We start from the raw sequence: 15,266 nt of genomic DNA, 5'->3' as shown, positions 1-15,266 counted from the left end.
GCATGCACCAATATGAAACCAGGGTTCTTCAGAAAATCCCAGTGCCACTGCTGAGTTTGGGAACATGAACCAAGGTATCAGATTCATCAACGATGTGATGATGCAATGTATTAGGGCTCTAGCCTTTCTGTGCTGGAGACCCAAGTTCAAATTTAGGCTTGTCTGGAAGGTCCCATTCTAGTTTTGTTTGTATAAACCCCCAAATAATGAAAAATTGACACAACTGGAATTCTCCAGTCAAGGGGCTACAGAGTAGAATAGGCAGTAGATAGTTCATGTCAGGGCTGAGATGCATCAGCAGAGCTGTGGGAGGGCCCAGAAGTAGAGTGAGCAGAGGCTGTAAAAACTCCTGATTGAGGTGCATTGATAGAATTGGGGATGGAAGCAGGATTTGTGGTAGGATGTGTTGCAAATCTGGACTAAGATGCATTGGTAGAGCTGTGTTTTGAGAAAGGGTGTCCATATTACTACATCAGGGGTGTTGCAAGTTCACCTGAGTTCCACAGGGAGAGCTGTGGAAGGGAAGTTCGCATAACACCTGCGTGCTCTTTCACAAACACTACATTTGTTCACTTGGGAAAAAAAAAAGTAATGTGTGTTAGTAAATATATAAGAACAGAGTTTTCCAATGGAAAACCAAGTCACAACTGCCTGACTAAATCTTCCTTCTGGGTACTCTGTCCACTGTTTTCTTTCCTATCCAGCAGTACAACAAATAATAAGGGAGAAGAAAGGAACCAAATTTTTGCATACTTCCAAAAACAAGAGTTGAGCTATGGCTGGAATATGGCTTTATTCCTAGGCAAAGGTTCATTGAGGTTACCTAGCAGCACAGGTGTGCTTGGCACTCTCCAAAACACACAGGCATTCTGATTGTAACAGAATTGGTAGTGTCTTTCAGTTGAAGCTCAAGGTGTAGCATGACTCTATTCCCAGTGGGTTCATCTCAGAACCAAAGCATTCTGGGACTTACAGTTCCCAGGATGATTGGAGATGTAGGCCTAGCAGCAACAAATGTTGGGAAGGAAGCTGTGTCAGAAATGCACTTTGCTCCATGTGGAAAGACACCTGATGGGTTTTGCTGTTGGGTCTTTTCTGTCAAAGGGCTTTGGAAGAGACTTGGATCAGGGCTAAAGTGAGAACAAAAGGACTGGATAAAGTTTCTTGAGGAAGAGTTGGGGGGTTTTTGGCTAAAAAGCCTGAGAGAGCTTAGCCCTGAGAGGGGAATTAAGGAGCAGCTGGTGGTGTCATTATTATAACTTGGAAAGGAGAGCATAGCTGGAGAATTTGTTTCATGTGGACATCTTTTTGCATTGGACCTAGGAAGGAATGGATGACTATAGTTATTATTATTATTATTAGGTTTGGCTAGAGACCTAAATGAACTCCCAAGAGCAAGGAAAACTCAGGAAGGGACTGTACCTGATGGCAGAAAGGTAAGCAACTGTTACACTACCTCAACAAATACTAACATTTGGTATTAAGTGAAGAATTGGCTACTTTATTGAACCCATACAGCACAACAGGAGTGTACACTAACCAAGCCTTCTGAAAGTCCTAACTTACCTATTACCTTGGGATGAGTTTCCTCTTTTTTTAAGGCCAAGTAAAATATCACTTTAAAATGTTTTTCCTTTTTCATCATTGTAAGGGGAGGGTGAGGAGATTGTGTCCAGGCTGGTAAGTTTACTCCAGCCTTGTGAAATAGTCACAAAAACTCTTCAGTAGTGTCCTGAAATAGTGCTTATTGGGTCTTATTTGAAAATGGGGAGGGATTTTTTGGAGAATATCTCTACTACTACAGTTATCTCAGAGTCCATTTCCTGGGTGTTACATCCTAGAGATTGTGAATTATAACTGGGGTTGAAAATAATATATATCTGGATAGCAAAACCTTCCCTCTGCTAGAAGCCAGCACTCTTTCCTGATGAGAGAACCGGTTAGGTTTTTGTGTGAGAAGATCTTTCGGACTGCCTTGGCTTGAACTGAGCTGCAAGAAGGCGGTGTGATTCCCCCTGACCCTCCCACTTCCCACTGAGAAATTGAGACTGCCACATGCCCTGTGGGTTTGACAACTCTGCCTATAGGTAGCCCTGTCTCTCTCTCATTTTTATAATACTGTACACATGGGGTTGCTGACTTGTCACACAACCTTCAGGTATCAAAATAGTTTCCAAATTCCTGTTCCCCTTCTTTCCCCAACTATCTTTCTAAGTTTATTAATAACAAAACTGAGACCAGGTAAAATATTTGCATGAAAACGAGTACTTATTCCCAGTACATCAAAACTCTTAGCTCAGAAAAGTAATGTTCAATCCCACCCTGTTCCAAGAACTGTGAAAAATATGTCTTCCTAGCCCACTAATAATAGCAAGTTCTTGGTAGCCCTTATTTCTTATTTCCCTGCTGGCAGATTCAAACCACTTAGTGGAAAATAAATGATCTGAATTATTTTTCCTTTATAAATTCTGAATAACTCTTTAAAAAAAACTGCAGGTATCTTGAGGTGACATTTGCAGTCATACACCGTGTGGATATTTATTCACAGTCTGTGTAAAGCAAAGGCATGTTCACTTCTGTAATAAGTGCTGCTAGCCAACAATGATTCTGAAGTATCAGCTATCTTCCAAGACCAGATAACAGCAGCAATACAACATTTAATATGGACTCTCTTTCCAAAAGCAGAACCGTAGAAAATGATTACTAGGATTTGAAACTGGCTTCTGTCCAGTACAATCTTTGCAGAGCTAAGCACAAATTGCATCCTATTGATTATGAAGTTTAGTTAAGTTTTGCAGGGACTGTGAATAAGAGAAACTTTATATGAGTTAAAGGCATAAAGAGAGACTTAAAAAAAACAGAGGAACTATTGTCTTCTCAAAGAGATAATTGAATATATCCATAGTACCTTCCATTAGAAGATCTCACAGTCCTTTATAAACATTAACAAATTAAGGTCTCTGAGGGAGAACTGATCCCCATTTTACAGATTTGGAGACAGGGGCAAGAGTAGGTGGTACACTGAGAGAAGTGACTTACTGCAGGCACCCAGGAAGACCTATGCCAGAGTTGGGACTAAAAGCTGTAATATCTGCACTCACTCCTATCAATATACTACCATGGCTATAGGTCAGCTCTCACAGAGCTATACCTTGGACCACTGAAGTCCATGGCAAAGCTCCCAGTGACTTCAAATAGAACCAGAATTGTTTTTTCAGGATTGCCTAGGAAGACACAGCACATGACCGATGTATGAAAATACACCAGGTCCTGAGAGATTAGAGAGCAACCCACAAGCAGCTATCCTATGCAAAGAAATAGCTTAACATGTTTGAGCTAAACATGGCATTTTGTGACGGGAGAGTAGGAGGGAGCAGACGGTGTTAAAAAGGAAAGAGAAATGCAAAGGGGCAGAGCATTGGGGCAGATGGAGTATGAGAAAGAAGTAGAGTTATAAAGGAAGGGAGAGAAGGGTGTGGGAGTAGAAGGAAAAAATGGGACAGATGGAGGCAAAGGAGAGTGGGAGTAAAGTGGAGGATTAAATATGGTAAGGCAGGAAGGTGAAAAGGGAAGGAAGGAGATAAGAGCTGAGTAAAGGTAAGGGAGAGCAGAGAGGGAGATGCAACTTTAACTGCGGGTGGTCTCTCATGCACCAATAATACCAACTGTGGCTTTGCCTATTTCAAAGTTTCCCAAACAAAAAGGGAGAATTCAAATCTAGCCTCCTGTGACTTAGTTTGTTGCTCTGTATCTTTTCTTTTGCCTCAATCTCAAGGGAGGGAGCAGGAAACAAAGGATTTACATAGTTTAAAAAAATTAAAATACTTGGTCTCTTCCAGGGTTAGTTTGAAGGCTCATTTAATAGAAAAAACTTTGCATTTAATCCACAGGCCCATTAGGGCAAAAGACACAGGAGGAGCTAGTTAGACAGTTAGGCAAAGAATAGTCTTGCTTATAAACCTCTAGTTCTCACTATAATGCCAAAATGTTAAATCCTGTATTTTTTTAAAGTTTTTCTACAATACAAAAAGACAGTTTTTCTTATTTTAATTTAGTGCAATAGTAAAATGTTCACAAGCAGTCCAACCCTGCTCCTGCAGTTGTTAATGTTGATTTTACTACTGGCTGCAATGGTGGCAGGATAAGATTCTTGAGAGAGAGGTTTTATTTTCATATGGATATATATTAACTCCCCACCCCATCATAGGCAAAAACAAAATAAAACAGAGACAATTAACTTTTTTTTAAATGGACCATTACTTTGTTCCCTTCACATTCTGCTATATTCTGGTATGGGGTGAGAGAACCAGGTCCTGGCAGCTATCTTACTCCTCATTTTGTCTCATCTGTGTTTGTTCTAGTGTGTGTATCTTCAGTCCACTCTTGGCAGATGAATATGCTCTTTCATATACTGAGGCACATGATGTCCATAGTGCAAACTTTGATAATTCCCTCAGTTCAAAGGCTGTGACGCAGAGGGCGGTTGCAGGGGCTTTCTTTAGGAGGTGAGAAATAGTGAGCGTGATTTGTTTCTATCTCTGAGCTGTCAGGGCTTGTCTACACTGGCAATTTACAGTGCAGCAACTTTCTGGCTCAGGGGTGTGAAAAAACACTCCCCGAGTGCAGCAAGTTTCAGCACTGTAAAGCAACACTGTAGACAGTGCACCAGCGCTGGGAGCCGCACTCCCAGTGCTAAGAACTATGCCCCTCATGGAGGTGGTGTTTTTTAGAGCACGTTTTTAGACAAGGCACATTAAAGCATTAAGGATTAAGGCGCAGAGGATGGGAGTCCCAAGAGATTTTTGTGGAATTCCTTGTCTGATACAGGATCAGGACAGGGAGAAAAATATCAGTGACTTCAACAGGGGTTGGGACACGCTTGCCAAACACTGATGTGAACTGGAGCTGTGTGTGTTCTGAAAGGGGAGACTCTGCAGACCCTGTAGGCAGCAATAAACCCCTGGAAACTGGCCAATTTTGAAGGTGTGAAACTCCTCAGGACATTGTCTTATGGGCTGTTTTCTCCAACAACACAGTGGGATTCAGTGTCTGAGACAGAATTAGAACTTGGAAGGTCCTGGCATCCAGACTTGTCTGTAGACTACTCTTTTTTCTCATCTTCTCTGATAGATATGGGGAGTATATAAAATATTTGGATAGAGCCTACATGCATTTTAGAAGGTAAAGGATTGGCATGAGACCACTGAACTTGCCACAAATGGCCCTAAGGTCAGATTGTGGGCACTTGGAGGTCAACAAAGACTTCTTATTTCTCTGTCAGTAATGAAGAGTTTTTTATAAATGGGTTTTATATATAGCCTACTTATCAAAGAAATTCTGACTCAAAGTGGCTTCCCCCCAAAGCATAAAGCCTTCCTATGTATCAGAATCCCAAATGTTAGCAGAGTCCACAGCTCTTGAATGTCAGTATTGTTTTACAGGAGGAGATACTGGTGATCAAAAAAAACCCTGTATTCACACACTGGATATTATTGTAATAATCTTTGTGTAAAATATGCCTTGTGAAGTATCATTTAAAAACTAATACACTGATCATCAATATTCTTGAGTAATGTATGTACAAAATGCATATTGAGAGTTATGAACATACGCTGACATTATCACTATGATGTGCTTATCAGACAAGTCTGGGGAGGGGTAAACCAGTTTCTCAAAGACAAAGGACAAACTGACACCTTAGCCAGGTATCATCAAAGTTGATTGATAATCACCTGTAAAGTGGCAATGAAGAGGGGCAGGAACAGATCAATTTGTATTTTAGCAAACAACCACATGGAACCTCTTTCACCCTAGACTCCATGTCTCCTTTCTCACAGCTGGAATGAACTTTATCTAGGGGTAAACTTCGGAGAAAATGCATTTCAGACGGTGACTGAACTATACAAGTGAAGGGCAAAAATACCACTATATAACTCTCTCTCTCTCTCTCTCTCTCTCTCTCTCTATTTATATATATATATATATATATAGTCTTACACCTAAGAAACCAAGGAACCAGACCTTTCACTTTGGGGTTTGATACTGACCTGAGAATTTGGTCAGCCATGTTGCTGGTAACCTGTTGTAAGGATTTTACCTTGGATTAAGTCTAGCTTGTTAAGTTTTAGCTACTAGAAAGTGTCTTATCTTTATTTGTCTTGTAACTATTTCTGACTTATACTTATACTCACTTAAAATCAATCTCTCTGTAGTTAAATAAACTTGTTTTATTTTTAATCTGAACCCATCCAGTGCTGTGTTTAAACTGAACTGTTTGGTAAGCAAATTGTGGCATATTGATCCTTTACAGGGGCAATGGACCTTTAATCTCTGAATTGTCCAGGCGAAGGCTGGACAGTGCAGAACACAAATCTTAGGGAAAATTTGGGACTGGGAGTGTGTTGGGGTCACCCTACAAGTAATAACCCAGGCTGGTGAAAGCTAGAATGTGATTGGTGTGTTGCTGACAGGTTGCTGAGGTCAGAGTTGCTGGATCAAGGCTGCAGCTATACACAGACACTCAGGGTGTGACCTGTATGCAGGTAAGCTGTTTGTGAGTGGCTCTGGTTAAGAGTTACAACAGCAAAGCATTGTAAGACACCCAAGGTTGTGGTGCAGCTGGTGACACAACCCCTCACTGGTCTGGATTGCACCCTGGAATGTGACAATACTATCCTTAAGATGCCTCAAAGTTCTTCTTGCTTTGCCTGCCAAGATACATCTGAGAGGTTAGGTATTTGAAAGGGGAGGAAGTTGGCAGCTGTCCTTTGTGAAATCCAATTTCTCTCTTTGGAATTTCAGTCTTCTTGCTCTGCTGAGATATGGCCTTTTGGATCAACTGAGATACAGTCCAGAAAATCAATAGCTTTTCAGCCTTTATGACAAAATGCAGCAACCTCACATGCTTGTTTCTTATTATTCTGAGTATTGTTTTTTGTTTTGAGAAGAAAAGCATCTCTTCCTGGTTGTCAGATTTTGGGCACTGTGTCAAAGAACATAAAATAGTTATCTTTCACTATAAGTAGGACACATTTATCTGTCTCTCTCTTCTTTTTTGTGTGTTACACTCAAATCCAATATAGGAAATGAGGGACATGTTAAATGTCTCTCATTTGTGAACAACAACATAGTCACTTTTTGAACACACAGAACAAATATGAAGAATATGAACGATGCCTTTGAAGTCATGGATTCATGGGGGAGGAGGGGTATAAATTGAAGCAACAGCTCCATGTACTGGGCTTGTTTATATAGAAGACTTGCATTCTTTGGGTTTTTTGATGTCTTACTTTCTGCAAATTGTTTTGTCTTTTAAGCTGTAATAATCAGCATTTTAAATAATATCTACATATGAACAACAAATTGGTGGTACTGTGCCATAAATTCAATATTTCTGCAGCAGAATTTGCAATTGATATCAAAGGGTAACTTGCCTTGTTATTTTCCTGATATTTTCCTGTTGCCTGTATACTCAAACAATTTAAAATCAAATTTATAATAAATTTTGTGCTAAATTCAGCAGACTTAAAAGTGGGATGGAATTGGTCATTTGACCCATTTACTTGCTAGTAAAAGGGCTACACTTCCAGTGATGAACATTTGTATATGCTCAGACCTGCTAGCTGAATGTAGAGACAGCTGACTACCTGGATTCTACTTTCTCCAGGAAATGCTATATTAAATTGGGCCAGTAAAATCACCTCATCCAGTATCCCATCTTCAGCAGTATACAGTATGAGCCGCTTCTCAGGAAGATGTAAGGATCCATGTAATAAACAATTATAAAATAACCTGCCCAAAGGGAATGCTTAGTTGCTGGCATTGCAAAGATGGTTGGCTTATGTCCTGAAGCAAGGGAGTTTAAACCGTTTTTTTCCCTCTCCAATGTAACTATAGATGTTAGCACTGGAGCAGCTTCTCAGCTAGTGTAAATTGTCATAGCTCCATTGCAGTCAATAGAGCTATGACAGCTTACACCAGCTGAGGATATGCCCCATTGGCTGTATAAATATCTAATCCATTTTGAATCTTACTTTGTTTTCTGACTCTTACCCAGTTTCCAATCCCTGACAGTACAAGGCTCTTATCTCCCAATACTTAGTCCCCTTAACTTCTTAAAGGCGAAACTTATATCAGACTTTTTGAAAGTCCAGATAAATTATATCAATCAGTTCTTCTGTAGACAATGTTTAGTTTACATGTTCAAATGAATTCAAGTAAATTAGATAGGTCTGACTTTTCTTTACAGAAGTCATGCTGGTTGGTCCCTCTCACCCTGTTCAACTAGGTGTTCTATAATGTTCTCTTTAATCATTGGTTTCAGAGTAGCAGCCGTGTTAGTCTGTATTTGCAAAAAGAAAAGGAGTACTTGTGGCACCTTAGAGACTAACAAATTTATTAGAGCATAAGCTTTCGTGAGCTACAGCTCACTTCATCGGATGCATTTGGTGGAAAAAAACTAATCATTATTAATCATTGTTTCAGCCAGTTTATCTGGTACTTAAATGAGGTTCAGTGAGCTGTAATTCTCAGGATCACCCTTTTGTGCCTTTTTTAATGATTGTTGCAACACTTGCTATTCTCCAATATCAGCAGCTGATTTTAATGGAAAGTCAGCATGTATTTGTTAGCAGCTCAGTGGCTTCATTTGGAAATCCCCTTGAATTTTTGGACATCCTGGGGATGGAGCACCCACAGAAAAAAATTAGCAGGTGCTTAGCACCCACCCGCAGCCAGGTCCCCTCTCCCTCACAGCGTCTCCCATCAGCTGGCAGCTCTGCTTATCAAAGCCTCCCCCTCCCTCCCAGGGCCTTCCGCCTGCCTCAATCAGCTGTTTTGGGCAGGCAGGAGGCTCTGGGAGGAAGAAGAGAGGAGCGGGGATGGGGTACACTTGGGCAATGGGGTGGAAAGAGGCAGGTCAGGACAGGCACCTAGGAGAAGGGATGGGTGGGGGCAGGGCTTGGGGTGGAGCGGGGGCGGGAAGAGGCGGGACGCGAATGGGGGTTTGGGAAAAGGTGTCAGGTGGGGGCCTAAGTTCCCTCTAAGCTGTGTGACCGTGCAGCAGATTATAAAGGGTCATGCAGCCACAGCAGCTTGGAGAGGAGAGAGGTAGAGGGTGGGTGGGGCTGGAGAGGGGAGCAAGTTGTGGTATGCAGGGCTGCCACAGGCCTCTCCCCCAGCCCCAGAGCTCCATGCTGCCATCAGAGAGAGGGCTCAGGAGAGTCCTCTGGCCCTTGCCCCAGGGCTGCCTGCACCCCAAACTCCTCATCCCTGCCCCACCCCAGAGATTCTATCCTCAGCTGGAGCCCTCACCCCCCCCCCCCGCATACCCCAGTGCTCTGCCCCAGCCCTGAGCCCCCTCCCACACCCCAAACCCCTCATCCTGGACCACCCCAGAGCCCGCACCCCCAGCCAGAGCCCTCATCCTGCCGCATCCCAACCTTCTGACCCAGCCGTGAGCCCCTTCCCATACTCTGAAACCCTCGGCCCCACCCCCACCACACATCACCTCCATATTGGTGCACATAATAAAATGCATTCTGCACATGGATATAAAAAATTAGAGGGAACGTTGTTGGGGGCTGGGCTTGGGGCAGAGAGGGACGTTGCGCACACCCCAGGCCTGGAGGAAGCTGACACCTATGCCCAAATAAGACAGATGCCCTAGTCAATAATTGTTGACTTGCAGAATAACATATCCGTTCATTCTTTGCTCTAAGCATGCTCCGGATAGGTCTTGACCAGATGTAGTAACAGCCCTAACTTCAACCCTTAGGAGAATTTGCTCTTCATCAGGAAAATTTGCTATGAAGCCCAAGGACCTGACAACTCCTTTTGGAAGAGAGAGAACTCTCGGAAGGAAACTTTAAGACTGTATTGTACTGTTAAAGGTGACTTACAGTAGTTTACTACTGATCAGCAAATCAATGATTTGTTGGATGCATTCTGCCTTGCAGGGCACGAGCATAAAGATTTTGGCATTGGAGGGACTGAAGCAGCTAAATGTATATAATTTAGAAAAAAAGACTGCTCCAAGGGGACATAAGCAGAGACTCTAAATGTCTTCAAGATAACAATATGAACAAAGTAAGGAAAATATTCTGTCCTTAAAGATTCATAGATCCCAAGGCCAGAAGGAACCATTGTGATCCTCTAGTCTGACCTCCTGTATAATAACAGGCCATAGAACTTACGCAAAATAATTCCTAGAGCAGATCTTTTAGAAAAACATCCAAGGTTGGATTTAAAAATTGTCAGTGATGTAGAAACCACCACAACCCGTGCAAATTGTTCCAATGGTTAATTACCTCACTGTCAATATTTTACACTTTATTTCCAGTCAGATTTTGTCTAGCTTCAACTTCCAGCCATTGGATCATGTTATGCCATTCCCTGTTAGACTGAAGAGCCCATTATTAAATAGTTGTTCCCCAGGTAGATACTTATAGACTGTAACCGAGTCACACTTTAAGCTTCTCTTTTTTAAGCTAAATAGATTAAAGTCTTTGAGTCTATTACTGTAAGGTGTGTTTTCTAATCCTTTAATCATCCTCATGGCTCTTCTTTGAACCCTTTCCAATTTATCAACATGTTTCAGAGTAGCAGCTGTGTTAGTCTATATTCGCAAAAAGAAAAGGAGTACTTGTGGCACCTTAGAGACTCACAAATTTATTTGAGCATAAGCTTTCGTGAGTTACAGTTCACTTCATTCAGTGACTTGAAGCTAAGGATGGAAAAGTTTAAGCTAAACATTCGGAAAATATTCATTTTAACTCGAAAAGCAACTGAATCCTGGTGGTGCCGGGGGGAACATGATAGTCAGGTATCATCTTATGCAAATTACAGCTAATGGTTAATAAAGAAGAAAAGGTTTCAGAATAGCATCCGTGTTAGTCTGTATCCGCAAAAAGAAAAGCAGTACTTGTGGCACCTTAGAGACTAACAAATTTATTTAAGCATAAGCTTTCGTGAGCTACAGCTCACTTCAAATAAATGCTCAAATAAATGTGTTAGTCTCTAAGGTGCCACAAGTACTCCTTTTTAAAGAAGAAAAGCTAACTCCTTAGTTTTAATTAGATTGACTTATAGGGGTCCAAGACCAGCTGTAGTTTAGTGAGTCCATAGTTGGTGGTAAGAAAAAAATATTACCAACATTAATAGCATGGGTAAAGGTTATATTGAGTTGGAGAACAAAAGGCTTGGATCTGTTTAAATACTATGTTTATCATTCCAGTAAGTGTTGCCAGCATTAGCATTATTTTGATTGCCATTATATGGCCAGGAAACACTCTGGATCATAGCCAAACTACTAAAAGCATAAACAGAGAAGCCCTTGATTGGTTGTATTCCTGGAAACAAGCAAAGTCAGGTAGAGACCAGGTTTTATTTACTTCTGTAAATAACTCACAGAATGATTTTAGATATTACCATGCCTTGAGGGAGGAAGGTATAGCTCAGTGGTTTGAGCATTGGCCTGCTAAACCCAGGGTTGTGAGTTCAATCCTTGAGGGGGCCATTTAGGGATCGGGGCAAAAATTGGGGATTGGTCCTGCTTTGAGCAGGGGGTTGGACTAGATGACCTCCTGAGGTCCCTTCCAACCCTGATATTCTATGATTCTATGATATGCAAGAAAATAGCAGGTTTCAGAGTAGCAGCTGTGTTAGTCTGTATTCGCAAAAGAGAAAAGGAGTACTTGTGGCACCTTAGACTAACAAATTTATTTCGTAGCTCATGAAAGCTTATGCTCAAATAAATCTGTTAGTCTCTAAGGTCACACAAGAAAATAGCAGTTCATCTTAGTGCTGATTAATGCTATAGTATGGCATAGTAGGGTATCTTCCCTACCAAAAAGCCCTGTATTTAAAGTGTTAAGGTTGCAAAGTCAAGAACTCACAAGTTAGGAAATACCAGAATTAACATTCCCATGAAACTTTAATTCAGCCCTATTGTGCATATGCACAATAGAACACAGGTCTATCAGTTCAAACCAACAGAAGAGCCTCTTTCACCCATGATTGGTCTTAATTAGGGTCAGAAGAAACTGTTATGGCTAAAACAAGAATTAGCATAAAAGAAAACTTTACTGGAATTGAAACATTTTTGAAGTTCCGACAAAAAAAAAAACCAACAACAACAAAAACAACTGGTGTGTTTTGTTTTGGTCTGTTGGTGGGGGTTTTGACCTGTTTTGTTTTATTTGTTTTGTGAATCTGTCAGACTGAATGTGAAAGTAGATTGCTTTTATACTTCATATTTTTAGTCAGTTTTGCACTTTGGGTTTCTTGCACTAATACAACCTTTAGGCTTTGTCTACACTGGCACTTCATTAGCAAAGCTTTTGTCGTTCAGGATTGTTAAAAAAAAACACCCCCCTGAACAACAAAAGTTTTACTGACGAAAAGCTCTGGTATGAACAGCGCTTTGTTGGCTGGAGTGGTCTGGTCTCATGCGGGGTGGAAGTTTTTTGTCGGCAGGAGAGCTTTCTCCTGCCTGACATATAGCAGCTACACTGCGCAGCTTTTAGCGGCATAGCTGTGGCGACACAAGGTAGTATAGACAAAGCCTTAGTTCTAGAACTCTGCAGGAGAATGTTTACACTTAAAAAAAAAAAGACAAACATTTCCATCCATACCAGATTCAGCCATTTGCATGTGTATACTAAAACTAATTTTTTGAGAGCATCCCTTTTAACTGTTCTTGGCTAAAACAATATTACTATAAGAGCAAAGTACGCCAGAAGAGCTCAGGGCTTTGTCTTCATAGTGGAAGAATATGGGATACTGATGGAGATAAAAAGATTTGTTCAAGGGATGTAAAATCTTCTGGGAGTTTAAAGTATCTACAACTCACTTGGTGCAGTTGCTCAGCAGAACTAAAAATGAATTGTTCTTTAATGGGCCTATTCGTCACTATAATTCTGCCATTGTCAAGGTATATAGCTAGGAAGGGACTCAGTCTATCATGATTTCCTATTGCTATTTTCTAAAGCTGCTTTGCACTGAGGAAATCCTATATCTTATAATATACTAGAGTAAAAAGGACCCAGTAAATCAAAACAATGAAATAGCCCCTTCTGTTTTTTCACTTAAATTTGAGGTAAATATTTTTTGGAGTAAATCCAGCTCTGCAGTCCTGAAGTTGGAAGCATGAAGGTGCAGCTGATGCATCAGGACACACTCAGCATTTAGGTGTTGTCCTGATGGTAATGCTTAATGCACCTAATATATACAAGCCTTTTCTTCAATGTACATCACAATCACTGTTACAAAACCTTTTTGAAAGTGGAGCAAGCCTAAATCCTGTTTCAGTAAAAGCAGCATTTGTGGGGACAGAAGGAGGGGAAGAGATAAGTATTCCCCTGAAATGTTTAAAATCCCAAAGCAACAGTTTTGAGCTTATGCACAAAAAAGGAAGTGAAATTGACTATAAACAGGAAGTAAAACTGACAATGCTAGTTTTGTTCGCTAAACCAGGGTGGATGTATTTAAACCAAAGCTATTTGAATTAAATATTTTAATTGTGATTTAATTAAGCAAGCAGGAAACCTTGGTGTAAATCATAAACTTTAATCATGTTTTGCATTTGTACTTCAGTTATTTTCTTAAAGAAAGGTTGAGTCTCATTAGTTAATCACCATTTAAGCATGTTATTTGCAACTAAATATAGCCTTTACACTAAATTTGGTGCTGCTTTCTGCCAGCCAGAAGGATACACAATGGCTATACATATTTACTTAAGCAATTTTATAGCTTAACTTACATTTATTCAGAATCTTAATTTTTACATTCTTTATTGTGTTAGAAAATGGTAAGTGATGCGTTTCTTATTTACTCAATTTATTAATTTTTTACTTGTGATGTGTCAAGTTCTATTTGGATGGAAACTAAAAGTCAATTAAAATGCACAAAACAGCAATTAATTTTTTATTAAATAAAACTACCTTAAAAGTGCTGATACATAAACTTATCAAAACACATTTTGCATTTAAAACCGGTTTAATAAGCAAAGGAAATATTTGTAGTTAGTGAATTGAAGTGATGTTTCTGGTCACCATGTGCTTCAGGATTTAAAATTAGTAGCTCTCACCCTCTCACCTAGTTTTTATTCACAGATTGGAAGACAACAAGCTTTCCTGCTTTTTCTGTTTCCAGTTAGTTTCTTAACTTTAAATGAACTAGTCACTGAACTGAACTGGTTGACTAAACTGAATTGAAGAAAATATATATATTGCCCCTTCAGAAGAGGTGACTGCTCTCAAAGCTGGTTTAGCATTTCAACAAATTCTGGTTCCAGATGCTTAGCCATTAACTTCAATTAGTTCAGTGGTTTGACTTTCTTTAAAAATTGGCAGAAAAAAATATACTGCTTAATATGATTTTTTAAATTTAGTTTCAATGATTTTAACATATTATAATTTTGGGCCTTAACATAGGTTATCAATTTCAAATTTAATTTTAAATAGGCCAATTTTTTAAAAATAAACCCATTTAAATAAAATCTGATTTAAATTTAAAAATCAGATTTTTTTTTACTATAGATTTTTATCCATCCTGCTCTGAACTGAGTGCCATGTAAAAATGTGAATTAATATCAGTGATGGGGGGAAAATCAAATTATCACATTTTCCACCTCAATCAAAGGTTTTGCTGGTACAAGAAATAAGGAGTTATTAAATATGTCTGTCTGTTTCCCTTTCAGGTTTTATGTGACTAGTTGGGTAATTCCAGATTTGTTTTACTTTACAAGAACAAAGGCACAGAAGAAGCAGGTAATATATCTCAGCATAGTCCAGGCCCATCCCTTTATTAAAGCTATCAAGGATACATAGCGACCTTTCCTTTTCAAAGATCCCAGAAGACTAGCTATTGCTCCTGGAGACCTTGACTAGGCATTGTGTGCCAAGCAGAATAAGCAGCAAGGAACAGTGTGTGTTTTTGTCATTTTCCTACTCTTTATTTGTCCTCTTTGTTGATAGTGCAATTCCGTTTAACATCTGACTCAGCCTTGCACTCTTCCTCTGGAACACTGCTAGTAGGTAGTCGGGTCCTAGTATGAGCTTAGATTTTTTTCCTTCCCCACCCCTGCATAGTTATTAATTTAAAGGATACATTTGCACAGGGTTGCAGCCGTTCTGAATACAGTGATGATTTCTTTCAAGGAGTCTTTGTGCCCATACAAGGAATGAAGGGAAAGAACACTGCACTATAGCCTTGCACAATATTTTATAATATCCTACTGTTCTCTTCTGTCCTGCAAAGATCTCTGA

The 15,266-nt window shown here is 40.0% G+C and overlaps 1 long non-coding RNA gene across 1 annotated transcript in view; it reads left to right on the top strand.

Moving 5' to 3' along the window:
• The window catches only part of LOC119861752, a 64,849-nt gene that overhangs the window by 39,841 nt on the left and 9,742 nt on the right, over positions 1 to 15,266 (top strand). The window contains exons 2-3 of the long non-coding RNA XR_005295019.2: positions 1,363 to 1,436; positions 14,699 to 14,768. This is a non-coding gene — a long non-coding RNA (uncharacterized LOC119861752). The remainder of the gene's footprint in view (positions 1 to 1,362; positions 1,437 to 14,698; positions 14,769 to 15,266) is intronic.

The sequence above is a fragment of the Dermochelys coriacea genome, chromosome 9 (genome assembly GCF_009764565.3).
Source record: "Dermochelys coriacea isolate rDerCor1 chromosome 9, rDerCor1.pri.v4, whole genome shotgun sequence".
In the NCBI taxonomy this organism is placed as follows: Eukaryota; Metazoa; Chordata; order Testudines; family Dermochelyidae; genus Dermochelys; species Dermochelys coriacea.
The sequence above is the reverse complement of the archived record's forward strand: the minus strand, read 5'-3'. Positions and strand labels throughout refer to the sequence as shown.